Source organism: Myodes glareolus, chromosome 10, assembly GCF_982192425.1.
Source record: "Myodes glareolus chromosome 10, mMyoGla1.1, whole genome shotgun sequence".
NCBI lineage: Eukaryota > Metazoa > Chordata > Mammalia > Rodentia > Cricetidae > Myodes > Myodes glareolus.
The window spans coordinates 3,896,035-3,914,275 of NC_142035.1; positions in this window are offsets into that span (position 1 = coordinate 3,896,035).

Consider the following 18,241-nt stretch of genomic DNA (forward strand, 5'->3'; position numbering starts at 1 on the left):
AGAAGTCTGGTGTAAGCCTGATAGGTTTACCTTTATAAGTCACTTGACCTTTTTCTTTTGCAGCTCTTAATATTCTTTCTTTAATCTGAATGTTTTGTGTTTTGATTATTATATGGCGAGGGGATGTTTTTTTTTGATCCAGTCTATTCGGCGTTCTGAATGCTTCTTGAACCTTCATAGGAATATCGTTCTTTAGATTGGGAAAGTTTTCTTTTATAATTTTGTTAAATATATTTTCTGGGCCTTTGATCTGCAGTTCTTCTCCTTCTTCAATCCCTATTATTCTTAGATTTGGTTTTTTTATTGTGTCCCAGATTTCCTGAATGTTTTGTGAAGAGAATTTGTTGGATTTGCCATTTTCTTTGACCAGAGCATTTATTTTCTCTATGGTATCTTCAGAATCTGAGATTCGTTCTTCTATCTCTTGTATTCTATTGGTTATGCTTGATTCTGTATTCTCCGTTCGTTTACCATATCCAGCAGGTTCTCGTTTTGTGTTTTCTTCATTGCCTCCATTTCAGTTTTCAATTCTTGGACTGTTTCCTTTACTTGTTTGATTCTTTTTTCTTGGTTTCTCAGGGTATCATTCACGGATTTACTTATTTCTTCAAACTTTTTGTTATATTTCTCATCCATTTCTATACTCATTTCTTCAAACTTTTTGTTATACTTCTCGTCCAGTTCTTTAAGGGAATTATTCATATCCTGTTTAAGGGACTCTATTGCTTTCATAATGGCACTTTTTTCCACTCCTTCTTGGTTAGAGTGTTCAAGTCCTTCTGTTGTAGGGTTGTTGGGATCTGGTGTTTTCATGTTGTTTTTCAGATTGTTGGAGGAGGTCTTGCCTTGGCATCTGCCCATCTCTTCGTTCAAATGCTCTCTATTGGAACTTCTGGTAGCGGGTCAGGTTCCCTTGTTGGGCAGGGAGTTCACTGATAGAATGCCTACCTTTCCTCAGGCAGGCTATTGAAGCACAGGCAGTCCCTCTTTCCGGGATGCGCCTACAGAGCAGGCCCAGTGTGCAAGGCAGCTGAGCTGGGGAAATTTTATGGCCCCAGTGGGAAGGGGGAAATATAGAAATTTGTACCTGGATGGAAGCTGGGATGGCAGGCGGGAGAGCTTAGCAGGGTGGAACCAGCACTGCAGGTTAACCTGGGAGTCTATGGGGTCGGGGAAAGTCTGAGCTCCTCCTCGCCGGGCCCCTGCCGTGGGCCCGAAGCAAACTCACCCCTCCGATGGCCCTCTGGATGGAAGCTGGGATGGCTGGCGGGGGCGCTAGCAGGGTGGAGCCAGCAGTGCAGGCTGACCTGGGAGTCTATGGGGTCGGGGAAAATCCTAGCTCCTCGAAAACACAACTTTAAACTAAAATAACACACAAAACCACTTTAGGAAGTATTCAGTAGCTGGGAAATCATTGTAGCAGCTACATCAAAGACCAAGCGCCTTGCAGCTGGGCTGAGACAGGGTCGGCACGAGCCTGACTATTGGGGCTTACACAGAAAGTCAGGGACCCAAACAAAGAGCTGTGGGTGACTGCCATCAGCTCCGCCCTCAGTACTGCTCCACAGGACTTGATCCTCACTCCAATAGGTCACATGGCTCATTTCCCAGCAGGTCCCTGCTCTTCTGACAAGATGATGCATACACTGGTGGCAGCCAATGGGATCTGTGCACCTTTGGAATACACTGTGAGCACTCTCTGTGCTGGCCATACTGTCTAGGTCAGAGACCCTGGTCCTTACTTCTCATGATGTGTGTGGATGGAGGGTATCAGTCTCTGGCTACATGAAGGTGTCCTCTGAATAGAGCCCTAGACAAAATGACTCCAACTCATGAGTAGAAAGACTCAGATCCACCTGAGGAGGGCAGGTCCTCATGCTGACTGTGGCTAAGTGAAGACCTTCTAGAAATCTATGTTATTGGGAAAGGTGGAGCCAGTGCTAATGAGACCTTCCTAGCCAATCATTGCTACATGGTACAAGTCGCAGTCTCATGACAGGGAACCATGCCAGGTCTTAGAACTCATCAGAGACCACAACACCAGCTCTGCTTAGTTCAGGAGAAAGTAGCTCAGAGCCTGAACAACTAGGCTTGTCTTCCAGGAGCTCCAAGGTAAGAGTACTCTTTGCCAACTCTCCATGTGCCCAGGCATGTGGGGATTCACTTGCCCTCCTGCGGCCCTGTGGTCTGTTTTACCCTAGTCAGAACTTTCAGCCTAGAGGCTTTCCAGTCTCATAGCCCATTCACCAGAGGAATCTCCAACAAAGACAGCCAGGGAATTTACCTGGGGAACGTGGGAATGAGCTTGGGTGCCAGGGAAATACTCCAACCTTCCAACCTTGATGTCTGTCTCCTGATATCACCCATATATGAGGTAATGAAGTTATTGCTCCCAGGGAGGGCCTCTCAAAGCTAAGAAAGAGGAAATACTATGTGCATCAACCCCTGTCATAATAGTCTAAGCCCAACAGCTGTCTGCGAGTCATGATTCAGATTCCATACAGTGCAGACTCAGATTCATTTTCTCAAAGAAATGTGCTTGGAGAGGGATGAAATTGGTTAATTACCAGGAGTCGCTGGAAATATGGAGTAAGATTTACTACGGTATCTTACCTACTATGGTGGTTTGAAGAAGAATGGCCCCAATAGGCTCATATATTTAAATACATGATCAGTAGGGAATGGCACTACTTGAGAAGAATTAGAAAGTGTGGCCTTCTTGGAACAGGTCTAGCCTGTTGGAGGAAATGTGTCAGTGGGGGCAGGCTTCGGACTTTCAAAAGCCCAAGCCAGGCCCAGTGGCTCTGGCTCTTCCTGCTGCCTGCAGAGTGGATGTAGAACTCTTAGTGCCTTCTCCAGCACCACATCTGCCTGCACGCCATCATGCTTCCCACCATGAGGCTAATGGACTGAACCACCAAAACTGTAAGAAAGCCCCAATTAAATGCTTTCCTTCATAACAGTTACTATGATCAGAATTACCATGATCAGCAACAGAAAGCTGACTAGGACAAAATTGGTACCAGGGACATGGATATTACTGTGATAGGCCTGACCATGTTTTTATTTGGAGGCATATTGATGTCTTAGTCAGGGTTTGTAGTGGTTTGAAAGAAAATGGCCCCCAAAGAGAATGGTGCCATTAGGAGGTGTGGCCTTGTTGGAGGAAGTATGTCCTGTGGCTTTGAGGGTTTTGCTCAAGCTTCTCTCAGGGTGACTCTCAGTTGACATTCTGTTACCTGCAAGATGTAGGACCCTCAGCTACTTCAGCACCATGTCTGCCCACATGCCACCCTCCTCCCCACCATAGTGATACTGTGCTGAATCTCTGAGACTGTAATCAAGTCATGCCAATTAAATGTTTTCTTTATAACAGTTGCTGTGGTCATGATGTCTCTTCACAGCAATGAAAACCTTAAGACAGTAGTTAGTAACAGGAGTTGGGTATGCTATTATAGCCCGTACCATGTTTATTTGGAGAAATATGGACTTTGCTATCTTGGGTTACAAAGGTAGTGAAATGCTTTAAGCACTTCTTAATGGGACATTCTAGTGGGAGCATGGAAGACAGAGGCTATAAGAGTTATTGAAGTGTTGGCTCACACAAGAGGTTTCAGAGGAGAAGAATTATAGTATGTTGTGACATAGGATGTCCTTCTGTATATGTGCTGCTTTTTTTGGTTGATGAATAAAGCTGTTTTGGTCAATGACTTAGCATTGGAAAACCAGATGAGAAATCAAGAGATATATAGAGAGAGAGTAGGTGGGTTCAAAGAGACACCAGGTAGCCAGCAAAGGAAAAAGATGCCAGAGCATTATTGGTAAACCACAGCCTCATGGTATTACGTAGATTAATAGAAATGGGTTAATTTAAGATGTAAGAGCTAGCTAGGAATACACTTGTGCCATTGGCCAAACAGTGTGGCAATTAATTAAAAAATAGTTTCTGTGTGATTATTCAAATCTGGGCATCCAGAAATGAAAGCACAGAAAGAATTTCCAAGTAAAGCCTGAAAAAGAAAAAAAGGAAGGAAAGAGAGAAAAAGAAAAAAAAAAAACCTTTAAAAATTATAGACCAAAGAGATGATGGGCTCCACCACAAAATATCTAAATGGTGTTATGAGTAGTTGGTGGCAGGCTTCTTAATGATAGCATGGACCTTGAAACTCCATAGAGTTGTGGCAATAAACATGGCTCTTGCCAGTACCTCCATTACAAAACTAGACTCTCAGAAAGCTAAGGAATGGGGAAGAGCCAGCCATGAAAGCTGGAGTTTTCATCCTAGCCATGTTGCTTAGCACATTAAAGATTTGTGTGCTCAGAAAAAGATAGACATACACAGTAAAGACAGATTCAGATGAGTAAACAAAACAAAATAAAAAACTTTAAATGGTTTACAATGTGTTTAAAAATATACATCATAGGCTTGGGAAAAGAAAGAAAAGGATAGAGAAAGTTCTTTTAAAAAAGAAATAGAGTAGCTTGCTGCGGGAGTACCTTCTGCTGCTTCAGCCAATAGCTGCTGAAATACCAGCCCACTGGGGCATGGTATATTTCTCTTTTAAAAAGAGCCGCAGGTCTCGGCTTGGGCCTCTTGGTTCCAGCGCTTGGTTCCGGCTCCTGCTCCCAGCTCCTGCTCCAGCGACTAGGCTCCCTTCCTGACAGTTTATGGTGTATGTAAGTTTTACCCCCCAAAATAAATACCCCCTTAAAGCATAATTGGTATGGGATTGATTCGCAATTATTTGGCGCCCGGACATGGGCCCTTTTTCCCACCTCATGGCGCAGGCCTAGCAGCCTGAGTGCACACAGCACCTTGGCGGCCCCACGGCCTTTACAGTAAAGCCTGCACTGGATCCCAGCTCCATTCAATAGAATTGGGCTGGGGACTTTCCGGCTTCTGCAAACACCGCAGAACTCGGGCAAGTGGCAACTCTACCCCACTCAGGCAGTGTATTCCCTGCAGCCCCGGCTGAGTTTGGCTTGCACTGCTAGCTTGAAAGTAACCTCTGGATTTGAGTGTATATATTTCATAATCTTTCTGGATTGGCGCCATTGCCATGTGGATTCAGGTGCACCCTCACCACTTACTGGCAGGCAAGGGTCATTACAGGTAAGATTTTCTTTTCCATTGAAAACAAATAAATAAATACAATTTCTTTTGATTGAACATGTCAGAAAATATTACTATTCAAAAATTCCATGGCCTTTTCAATTGCGCCATGGAGGATATCCTCCATGAGGTTTCTGATATTCCTCTTACTTGGTTATTTCTGGGACTTGTCGCTTTTCTGGTGTTTGGATATTTTATAAGGATGATACAGTCCTTCAAGATTGAATCAGAGTAATGCTGAGGGCAGAGATTAAAACCTTAAGGACAATTCAGACTGACACCAACCTCCTCAAAAAAGAGTTTGGAGATTTCAAGGAGGAGACTAGATCAGAGTTTGGAGTTTTCAAGCAGGAGACTAGAACAGAGTTTGGAGTTCTCAAGGAAGAGACTAGATCTTTGTCTGATATGACTCGGTCGACTGACCAAAATATCAAGAAGGTACAGTCTGATATTGCTTCTTTAGAAGGGAGCTTCACTGCTCTGGAGGAGGGGACAACCAAAATGGCTCGTAACCTCCAGTCCATGACTGTAAGTGCTGAAACATTAGCTGAGAGAATTATAACCGTTGAATGTGAAAATCGGACTTTATCAAAAGGGTATGATAGATTAATTGACAGGATTTCCACACAAGAAGGCACAGTACATGCCATGAGGATTATGTCAAAGGAGGATATGGTATCTCTAACGGACAAGCTCCACGCCTTGGAATTATCACTGAAGGCGATTGTGTCCAAGAAGAAAATGGTGTCTCTGACGGACAAGCTTCATGCCTTAGAATCGTTAATGAAGGCTTTGGCGCATAATACCGGACAGGAGATTCAGGACTTACAGAAGGCAATGGTAAGCAGATGTAATAAGATTGAGGAAATCATAGACTCTGATGAACAGAAGCAAAAGGTAGAAAGGCAACATTCATCTCAAAAAACTCTCAGTCTACATAGAGTTATACCTGCCTTTCCAGTAATAACATCAGAAAAAATAAGCGGCTCCAAAAACCCTAAGGTCATTAAAGAACATACATGGGAACCTATACGTATGAATGATCTGAAAGAATTTAAACAAGCAATTGTGAATTATGGACTACATTCATCCTTTGTTAGGGAGATGTTAAAATCCTGGGCTCTGAGCAGCAGGGCCACCCCTCAAGATTGGAATCAATTAACGTCAGGTGTCCTGGAGAATGGACATTTATGGCATTTAAAATGTCTATTCAAACAAGAGGCCAGACTTTTATTTTTTTTTGAAAGTAAATTTTATTAAATTATAAAAGTTTCCATTTCCGCCCCTCTTCCTGACACCCTCCCACTCCCCCCACTCCCTCTCCTCCTCTCTCTTTGTCCCTAAGGGCAGTCAGGGTTTCCTGCCCTGTGGGAAGTTCAAGTTCCTCCCCCCTCCCTCCAGGTCCAGGAAGGTGAGTATCCAAACAGACTGGATCCCCAAAATCCAGTATATGCAGAGGAAACAAGTCCCAGTATCATAGTCAATGGCTTTTCAGAAAGACTTCGGGCCAGCCACAGTCAGAGAATCCGGCCAAATTCCGAGAATCTGATTAGATCACGTCCTTGTTCAGTCCCAGTCCAATTGGCCATGGTCCTTGTATCAGTGGGTGATAGCATCCCTCGCAGTCCTGATTTCCTTTTTCATGTTCTTCCTCCTTCTGCTCCTCATCTGGACCTTGGGGGGCTCAGTCTGGTGCTCCAATGTGGGTCTCCATCTGTATCGCCATCCTTCGCCAGATGAAGGATCTATGGTGATAAGCAAAATATACATCAGTATGGTTATGGGCCACGGCCGGTTCAGGCACCCTCTCCTCTGTCCAGAGAACAATCTGGGGGATCTCTCCTTGGACCTGGGATCCCATATATAATCAAGTCTCCTGTAAACCCTAAGATGACTCCCTTAGTTGAAATATATTCTTCCCTGATCCCATATTCATCCTTCCTCCCTCCCCCCCCATCCCAGGCCACCGAGCTTTCCCCATTCCTCCCCTACTCCCTTCTCTCTAACCCTCTCCCCTTCCATCAACCCTCCCACCCCCCCATGCACCCAAGGTTACCTGGGACTCTTGTCTATTTCCTACCTCCTGGCGGATAGCTAAATAATCTTCATCAGGTTTATCTTATTTAGCTTCTCTAGGATCACGAATAATAGGCTCAAAGACCTTTAATTATGGTTAGAATCCACTTATGAGTGAATACATACCGTGTTCCTCTTTTTGGGTCTGGCTTACCTCACTCAGTAAAGCGTTTTCTATTTCCATCCATTTGCATGCAAAATTCAAGATGTCATTGTTTTTTACCGCTGAGTAGAACTCTAATGTGTATATGTTCCACACCTTTATTAACCATTCTTCTATTGAGGGGCACCTAGGTTGTTTCCAGGTTCTGGCTATTACAAATAGTGCTGCTATGAACATAGTTGAACAAATGCTTTTGTGGTATAATAGAGCATCTCTTGGGTATATTCCCAAGAGTGGAATTGCTGGGTCCTGAGGGAGGTTGACTCCCAGCTTCCTGAGAAACTGCCACACTGATTTCTACAGTGGCTGCACAAGTTTGCATTCCCACCAACAATAGATGAGTGTTCCCCTCATTCCACATCCTCTCCAGTATAGGCTATCATTGGTGTTTTTGAGTTTGGCTATTCTGACAGGTGTAAGATGGTATCTCAAAGTGGTTTTGATTTGCATTTCCCTGATCGCTAAGGAGGTTGAGCATGACCTTAAGTGCCTTTTGGCCATTCGAAGTTCATCTGTTGTGAATTCTCTGTTCAGTTCAGTACCCCATTTTTTAATTGGGTTAATTAGAGTTTTAGTGTCTAGTTTCTTGAGTTCTTTGTATATTTTGGAGATCAGACCTTTGTCTGATGAGGGGTTTGTGAAGATCTTCTCCCAGTCAGAAGGCAGCCTTTTTGTCCTACTGACAGTGTCCTTTGCTTTACAGAAGCTTCTCAGTTTCAGTAGATCCCATTTTTTCATTGTTTCTCTTATTGTCTGTGCTACTGGGGTCCTACTTAGGAAGAGGCCTCCTGTGCCTATATCTTGTAGACTACTTCCCACTTTCTCTTCTATCAGGTTCAAAGTGGACGGATTAATGTTGATGTCTTTAATCCATTTGGACTTGATTTTTGTGCATGGTGATAGATATGGATCTACTTTCATTTTTTTACAGGTTGACATCCAGTTATGCCAGCACCATTTGTTAAAGATGCTCTCCTTCTTCCATTGTATACCTTTAGTGCCCTTGTGGAAAATTAGGTGTTCATAAGTTTGTGGGTTAATATCTGGGCCTTCTATTCGATTCCATAGGTCGACTTCTCTGTTGTTATGCCAATACCAAGCTGTTTTCAATACTGTAGCTCTATAATAGAGTTTGAAGTCAGGGATGGTAATGCCTCCAGAAGTTCTTTTATTGTATAAGATTGTTTTGGCTATCCTGGGTTTTTTGTTTTTCCATATAAACTTGATTATTGTTCTCTCAAGGTCTGTGAAGAAGTTTGATGGAATTTTGATGGGAATTGCGTTGAATCTATAGATTGCTTTTGGTAGAATTGCCATTTTTACTATGTTGATTCTCCCAATCCAAGAGCAGGGGAGGTCTTTCCATTTTCTGGTATCCTCCTCAATTTCTTTCTTCAAAGACTTAAACTTTTTGTCAAATAGGTCTTTCACTTCCTTGGTTAGAGTTACCCCAAGATATTTTATGCTATTTGTGGCTATCATGAAAGGTGATGTTTCTCTGATTTCCCTCTCTGCTTCTTTATCCTTTGTGTATAGGAGGGCCACTGATTTTTTGGAGTTGATCTTGTATCCTGCCACGTTACTAAAGGTGTTTATCAGCTGTAGGAGTTCTTTGGTAGAGTTTTTGGGGTCACTTATGTAAACTATCATATCGTCAGCAAATAACGAAAGTTTAACTTCATCCTTTCCAATACGAATCCCCGTGATCTCCTTATGTTGTCTTATTGCTATTGCTAGAACTTCAAGCACTATATTGAAGAGGTATGGAGAGAGTGGACAGCCTTGTCGTGTTCCTGATTTTAGTGGAAAGGCTTTGAGTTTCTCTCCATTCAGTTTGATGTTAGCTGTCGGCTTGCTGTATATTGCTTTTATTATATTTAGGTATGATCCTTGTATCCCCAGTCTCTCCAACACCTTTATCATAAATGGGTGTTGAATTTTGTCAAATGCTTTTTCAGCATCTAGTGAGATGATCATATGGTTTTTTTCTTTCAGTTTATTTATGTGATGGATTACATTGATAGATTTGCATATGTTGAACCAGCCCTGCATCTCTGGAATGAAGCCGACTTGATCATAATGGATAATTTTTCTAACGTGTTCTTGGATTCGGTTTGCCAGTATTTTATTGAGAATTTTCGCGTCGATGTTCATGAGTGAGATTGGCCTGTAATTCTCTTTCTTGGTTGTGTCTTTGTGTGGTTTTGGTATTAGGGTAACTGTAGTTTCATAAAAGGAGTTAGGCAATGACTCTTCTGTTTCTATATTGTGGAATACGTTAAGGAGTATAGGTATTAGCTCTTCCTGGAAGTTCTGGTAGAATTTTGCATTGAAACCATCTGGTCCTGGGCTTTTTTTGGTAGGGAGATTTTTGATAACAGCTTCTAATTCTTCGCGACTAACAGGTCTATTTAGATTGTTCACCTGTTCTTGGTTAAAGTTTGGTATATGGTACTTATCTAAAAAAATGTCCATTTCTTTTACATTTTCCAACTTTTTGGCATATAAACTTTCATAGTAAGATCTAATGATTCTCTGAATTTCCTCTGTGTCTGTGTTTATGTCCCCCTTTTCATTTCTGATCTTATTAATTTGCATGTTCTCTCTCTGCCGTTTGATTAATTTGGATAGGAGTTTGTCAATCTTGTTGATTTTCTCCAAGAACCAGCTTTTTGATTCATTGATTCTTTGGATTGTTTTCTCTGTTTCTATTTTGTTGATTTCAGCCCTCAGTTTGATTATTTCCAGTCTTCTAGACCTCCTGGGTGAATCAGCTTCTTTTTTTTCTAGATCTTTCAAGTGTGCTGTTAAGTCTCCAATGTGTGCTTTCTCCGCTTTCTTTAATTGGGCACTTAGTGCTATGAACTTTCCTCTTAGCACTGCTTTCATAGTGTCCCATAGATTTGAGTATGTTGTGTCTTTGTTTTCATTAAATTCAAGGACGAGTTTAATTTCTTTATTTCTTCCTTGACCCAGGGGTGATTTAGTAGTTGACTGTTCAGCTTCCATGAGTTTGTTGGCTTCCTGGGGGAGCATTGTTGTTGAATTCTAATTTTAGTCCATGGTGATCTGAGAAGACACAGGTAGTTACTAATATTTTTTTGTATCTGTGGAAGTTTGCTTTGTTACCGAGTATGTGGTCAATTTTTGAGAAGGTTCCATGAGCTGCAGAGAAAAAGGTATATTCTTTCCTATTTGGGTGGAGTGTTCTATAGATGTCTGTTAAGTCCATTTGATTCAATACCTCCAATAAATCTCTCAATTCTCTGTTTGGTTTTTGTCTGATTGACCTGTCCATTGGTGAGAGAGGAGTGTTGAAGTCTCCTACTATTAGTGTGTGTGGTTTGATGACTGCCTTGAGTTCTAGAAGAGTTTCTTTTACATATGTGGGTGCCTTTATATTAGGAGCATAGATATTCAGGATTGAGACTTCCTCCTGATGAATTGTTCCAGTTATGAGTATGAAATGTCCATTTCCATTTCTTCTGATTGATTTTAGTTTGAAGTCGATTTTGTTAGATATTAGAATGGTCACACCCGCTTGTTTCTTAGGTCCATTTGCTTGGAAAACCTTTTCCCAACCCTTTACTCTGAGTAGGTGTCTGTCTTTGTGGTTGAGGTGTGTTTCCTGTAAACAGCAGAATGTTGGATCCTGTTTTCGTATCCAATCTCTAAGTCTGTGCCTCTTTATAGGTGAATTGAGTCCATTGATATTAAGTGATATTAATGACCAGTGGTTGTTGACTCTGGTCATTTTTTTTTTTAGGTAGTAGAGTGTATGTGTTTTTCTTCTTTGATTTACGCTTGTGAATGGTCGCTAGATGTTCGAGTTATTGTAGGCCGTGTTGGGAATGTTGGATTCCTTCGGTAGTGATTTTCCTTCTAATATTCTCTGTAAGGCTGGATTAGTAGCTATGTATTGTTTAAATTTGTTTTTATCCTGGAATATTTTGTTTTCTCCGTTGATAGTGAACAATAGCTTGGCTGGCTATAGTAGTCTGGGTTTGCATCCATGGTCTCTTAGTTTCTGCAGTACCTCTATCCAGGATCTTCTGGCTTTCATGGTTTCCATAGAGAAATCTGGTGTAAGCCTGATAGGTTTACCTTTATAAGTTACTTGACCTTTTTCCTTTGCAGCTCTTAAAATTTTTTCTTTAATATGTATGTTTTGTGTTTTGATTATTATATGGCGAGGGGATGTTTTTTTCTGATCCAGTCTATTCGGTGTTCTGTATGCTTCTTGAACCTTTATAGGAATATCGTTCTTTAGGTTGGGAAAGTTTTCTTCTATAATTTTGTTGAATATATTTTCTGGGCCTTTGATCTGCAGTTCTCCTTCTTCAATCCCTATTATTCTTAGATTTGGTTTTTTTATTGTGTCCCAGATTTCCTGAATGTTTTGTGAAGAGAATTTGTTGGATTTGCCGTTTTCTTTGACCAGAGCATTTATTTTCTCTATGGTATCTTCAGAATCTGAGATTCGTTCTTCTATCTCTTGTATTCTATTGCTTATGCTTGATTCTGTAGTCTCCGTTCATTTACCTAGGTTTTCCATATCCAGCCAGTTCTCGGTTTGTGTTTTCTTCATTGCCTCAATTTCAGTTTTCAACTCTTGGACTGTTTCCTTTACTTGTTTGATTTTTTTTTCTTGGTTTCTCAGGGTATCATTCATGGATTTACTTATTTCTTCAAACTTTTTGTTATATTTCTCATCTAATTCTATACTCATTTCTTCAAACTTTTTGTTATATTTCTCATCTAATTCTATACTCATTTCTTCAAACTTTTTGTTATATTTCTCATCCAATTCTTTAAGGGAGTTATTCATATCCTGTTTAAGGGACTCTATTGCTTTCATAATGGCACTTTTTTCCACTTCATCTGGGTTAGAGTGTTCAAGTCCTTCTGTTGTAGGGTCCTTGGGATCTGGTGTTTTCATGTTGTTTTTCAGATTGTTGGAGGAGGTCTTGCCTTGGCGTCTGCCCATCTCTTACTTCAAATGTTCTCTATTGGAACTTCTGTTACCGGGTCAGGTTCCCTTCTTGGGCAGGGACTTCACTGACAGAATGCCCATCTTTCCTCAGGCAGGCTATTGAAGTACAGGCACTCCCTCTTTCCGGGATGTGCTTACAATGCAGGCCCAGCTCGCAAGGCAGCTGAGCTGGGGAAATTTTATGACCCCAGTGGGAAGGGAGAAATATAGGAATTCGTACCTGGATGGGAGCTGGAATGGCAGGTGGGAGGGGGTAGCCAGCACTGCAGGGCGACCTGGGCGTCTATGGGGTCGGGGAATGCCCAAGCTCCTCCTCACCGGAACCCTGCCCCAACCCGAAGGAAACTCACCCCTCCGATGGCCCTCTGCTAGAAGTCAGGGCCCCTGCTGGTCAGGAATGTGGCTGAGATGGCCCCTGGTCCACCTGTCCTCAGGGAGGCCTTTAAGACCCAGCAACTGCCTCCAGCCGGGATGCGCCTACAGCCCAGGGCCAGCTCGCAAGGCAGCTGAGCTGGGGAAATTTTATGGCCCCAGGGGGAAGGGGGAAATATAGGAATTCGTACCTGGATGGGAGCTGGGATGGCAGGCAGGAGGGAGTAGCCAACACTGCAGGGCGACCTGGGCGTCTATGGGGTCGGGGAACGCCCAAGCTCCTCCTCACCGGGACCCTGCCCCAGCCCGAAGGAAACTCACCCCTCCGATGGCCCTCTGCTAGAAGTCAGGGTCCCTGCTGGTCAGGAATGTGGCTGAGATGGCCCCTGGTCCACCTGTCCTCAGGGAGGCCTTTAAGACCCAGCAACTGCCTCCAGCCGGGATGCGCCTGCAGTCCAGGCCCAGCTCAAAAGGCAGCTGAGCTGGGGAAATTTTATGGCCCCAGGGGGAAGGGAGAAATATAGGATTTCGTACCTGGATGGGAGTTTCTGTAATTTCTAGAACTTTGAAAGTTGCTTACAATGCACTTCCTATTTCCTTAGGCATTATTATATCCTTTGGGGGGTCTTTGGATGAGTTGAAGACTAGATAGTTATAATTATAGTTTTTCTTAGTTATAAAAGATAAACTAGATATAAAACTTTAGACTCACAAAGATAGGGTAGATGATAGACTATTTCCCTTAATTTATCAGATGTAAATAGACTAAATATTATAACCATAATCCTTGCTTGGTAACTGTTTTGTATATGTAATTTTACTATGTTAATGTTAAAACTTTCCTTTTTAATTAGACAGAAAAGGGGAAATGATGTGGGATGTCGTTCTGTGTATGTGTTACTTTTTTGGTTGATGAATAAATTGTTTGGGCCAATGGCTTAGCCGAGTAAAACCAGGTGAGAATTATGAACAGATATATATAGAGAGAGTAGGCAGGGTCAAGGTGACATCATGTAGCACCAAAGGAGAAAAATGCCAGAACACATCCTCATAGCAATACATAGATTAATAGAAATGGGTAATTTAAGATGTAAGAACTAGTTAGGAATATGCCAAATACAAACAGTGTTGTAACTACTATGGAGTCTTTGTGATTATTCATATCTGGGCAACTGGGAAACAAAAGCACAATCTCTGTCTACGATGTTGCCTAGAGATCATTCTTGTGATATTTTGGCGAAGAAAGTGGCCACTTTTTGCCCTGTCTGAAGAGTCTGCCTCAGACTAAAATTTTAAAAAAATTGGATTAATTCAATTGGCAGAAGAAATCTCAAAACACCTAGTGTAGACTCTGTTTTGTGGTTATATGTGTTAACTCAAATGAAGATTTATAATGAAAAGGAGCAAGCTGAGCAGGGTAAATTACAAAATGTAAAATTTAAGAAGAGAAGGAACACTGACAAGTGGAATGGAACTAAGTCCTTTGTTCAAGGAGATAAACAGATTGAGAAATGGAAGAAAGGGAATGATAACCTCAGGGCAACATCCCACCAAGCTAAGCTTCCAAATTGTGAAAAGTATTTTTAAAAAAAGGTTAGAGTCAGGTGTGGTTGTACATGCCTTTACGACCAGCACTGGGAAGGCAGAGGCTGGCAGATCTCTGAGTTTGAGGCCAGCCTGGTCTACAGAGCTAGTTTTAGGAAAGTCAAGCTTAGGTAGTGAAGGACAGAAAGTCAGTGTATATGAATTGAAGGAGGGGTCCATGTTCTAGTCCCAACAGACAGCAGAACTGACAGCTTTGACTATGTGGTTCTGGCTTTAGAGCTAAGAATAGAAGAAACAGGTCATGGAATTTGCCTCTGCACCTAAAGAAAACTGTTAAGGTCAAGTGAGTGTCAGCGATTTCCCTGAATGGAGGACTAGTGGAGGCCATGAATGAAGCTACGAAGTTAAAGACTGGATTGCCTTGGAGAGCCCAAGATGTTAGAGATGCCAGAGCTGTGGGATCCCTGCCAAGGGGAGCTGCTGACAGAATAGCACCTGCTTGAGAGAGAAGTGTGCTGCAGTCCACAAAGCTGAACAGTATTGGAGACATGTCTAAAATGCTGGGGTCTTCTGCTGCAACTCGGTTGCACTTTCACCAATAGGCTCTCTTCATAGTATCAAGCCTCAACTTCTCTGTATGACCTCTTCAATCCTGGGACTTCAACTGACCTGAGGCTGTGCTTTCATCAATGGCCTCTTCTGGCTTCTCTCAGTGCCAAGCCTCAGCTGCCCTCCAGGATTCCTTCATGCCTTCAAAACCAGTACCACCTGGGCAACTCTTATGTATTACCAAGTCTGGCTGCCAGGAGGAAGTACAAGTACCTTGGCTGCCTCTGGAACATAGCTTCTCTGTACTCTCAGGAAACGCTTCTCATAAGATTTCACCTCAGTGATGCTGGTCCCTTCTTAATCACCACTAATTTCTTAGCTCCCATTGACCAGTATCAAGAATCCCAGCAAAACAAAGTTCTGCTTTAGTAGTTCTGATATCTTGTTAATCACAGCTGATTCTTCAGCCCCAGTTAACCAAAACCACAGAATCTTAATTTGAAATAACAAATGGTTCTGAGAGAGTCTTTGAAGTTCCCTCTGAAATTTCACAAGCCAGTCCTCCATCCTCTACACTTCTCTCAAGAGTCTTACCTTCCATGCTCCCACAGAACATCCCACAGAGCTCTTAACATTCATTCAATGGCTCCTTTAGCCCCAATTTCCAAGTCCTTCCACAATACCCTCAAAAATATGGTCAGATCTGTCACAGCAATACCCCACTATGCTGGTACCAATTTGTCTTAGGGTTTTTATTGATGTGCTTAAATACCATAAACAGAAATCAAGTTGGAGAAGAAAGGATTTATTTGGCTTACACTTTGAGGTTTCAGTCCATCATTGGAAGAAGTCAGAACAGGAACTCAAACAGTGAAGGATCCTGGGAGCAGGAGCTGACGCAGAGGCCATGGAGGAGAGCTGCTTACTGACTTCCTTCCCATGACTTGCTCAGCCTACTTTCTTATAGAACCCAGGAACAGCAGCCCAGGGATGGCACCACCCACCATAGGTTGAGAACTCCCCCACTGATCACTAATTGAGAAAATGTCTTGCAGCTGGATCTCGTGGAGGCTTTCCTTCAACTGAGGCTCCTTCTCTGTTGGCTCTAGCTTGTGTCAAGTTGACACACAGAACCAGATGGTACAAAGGCACTCTAGACTTTGGACTAGAAAAAAAAGTCACTGGACACCATAAATGGGGCTTAATGGGACACCCTAATAGAAGCCTGGAATAGAGTGGTGCTGAGGGTGATTTGAACTGGCAGGGGCCAGAAGCAAGAAGTTTCATGGTCAGGGAGGAATATTAGTAAGTGGCCTAGAGATCATTCTTGGGGTGTTTTGACAAAGAACGTGGCTACCATTTGCCCTTGTCTGAAAAGTCTGTTTGAGACTAAAGTGAAGAGTTTTGGATTGACAGCTTTGGTAGAGGAGATTTCAAGACAGACTAGTATTGGCTGTGTCATGGGTTGTTTGTGACCAGTCTTACACAGATCTGTAATGGAAAGGACACAAGCTAAGGAAGGAAAAATACAAACTGTAGAATGTAATGCAGCTATGCCCAATGCTCAAGGAGATTAAAAAGTTTAAAGAAAATCTTGATCCTAAGTGGAATAAAGGGAGTCATGACCTCAGGGCAAGACCCCACCCAGCTAAGCCTCTAACATATTAAAGTGTTAAAGAAAGCTTAAACAGTGGAGAAAACCATTGAAACAGAAAGCTGATGCAGATATAATTGAGTGAGGAGCCATGTTCCAGACCTAGCAAGCATCAGAACTTGGTAACTTTGATCATGTGATTCTGGCTTTAGAGTCAAGTCAAAGATACAAGAAACAAGTTGTAGAATCTCTCTCCATGACTCAGGGAAACATCTGAGGCCAGGCATGTGACGGGGTATCCCTGCATGGTGGCCCAGGAAGGCCATTGTATGAAACTGTGGAGGTGAAACATGTGTTGCCCTGGAGACCGCAAGAAGTTGGAAATGGCAGAATTATGGGGTATCTGCTGAGGAAACCTACAGACTGGTGTAGAACCAGCCCACGAGAAAGACGTGTGCTGCAGTTAACAAAGTTGAAAGGAGCTGGAGATCTGAGGAGTGCTTTGACATCAGACCTGGAGGTGCAAAGTCTGGAGTCTGCCCCAGTGGTTGTCAGTCTTGCTTTGATCCAGTAGTTCCTCACTATGCTCCCTTTTCTGGTTTTTGACATGGTAATGTATATCCTGGGCCACTGTATGTTGGAAATATGTAATCTGATTTAATTTTTTTGATTTTATATGGGATTACAGTTAAGAAACTGCCTTTTGCCTCAGAAGAGACTTTGAATTTTGGACTTTTAAATAGTGTTGAGATTTTTATAGACTATGGGGACTTTTGAAGATGGGATAATACATTGGGCAGTGGAGTGGAGTGGCGGTTTGAATAAGAATGACCCTCATGAGCTCACATGTTTAACTGTGTGGTCCTGGGGAATGACACTACTTAAGAGGAATTGGAAGGTGTGACCTTGTTGGAGGAAGTGTGGTACTGGGGATGCGCTTTGGAGTTTCAAGAGCCCAAGTCAGGCCCAGTGACCTCTTTTCCTGCTGTCTGCAGAGCCAGATGTAGAACTCTCAGCTCCTTCTCTAGCGCCATGTTACCCGCACACCACCATGCTTCCTGCCATGAGGCTAATAGACTAAGCCTCTGAAACTGTAAGCAAGCCCCAACTGAATGTTTTCCTTTATAAGAATTTCTGTGGTCTTTGTGTCTATTCACAGCAATAAAATACTGACTAAGACACCTACAATCAGGAAACAAATATCCTTTTCAACTGATCTGAAGCTAAACAAAGGCAAATAAGAAACTTCTAGTAGGTAAAATGTGAATACATAAAAATTATCTGAGGCCACGGTCAAATCCAGACAAAACCAAGGCTAATGGTGTAATTCGTGAGGAGAATCTGCGGGAGTGGGGCAAGCATCTCTGTCTCTGTGGGAGAATGGTGCAAAGAGCATGTGGTAGAGGGAGGATGAGCTCCCAGGAGAAGTGGAAACACCTCTAGGTGGAGCCAACAGAATCCTTGACAGCTCAGAGGGCAAAGGTCATGTACAGAAGCCTGCCCGCTGTGATCTTGAAAATCTACAGAGCTTCTTCTGAGTGAGACATTAAGTTATTGCGAGTGTAAAGCAGAAAACTGACATAGGGGATCTGAATATAGAAATAGGTGTGCTGTGGAATAGAATATTTGTTTAACTATGTAAAAATGTGCTGCATTTGTTTATGTTGTGGGATAATTGTTTAACTTTGTAAAGATGTGCTGCATTTGTTTATGTTGTGGGATAATTGTTTAACTGTGTAAAGATGTGTTGTTGTTTCACCTTGCCTGCCTAAGGCACCTGATTGGTCTAATAAAAAGCTAGGCAGAGGAGGGATAGACAGGGCTAGTGGACAGAGA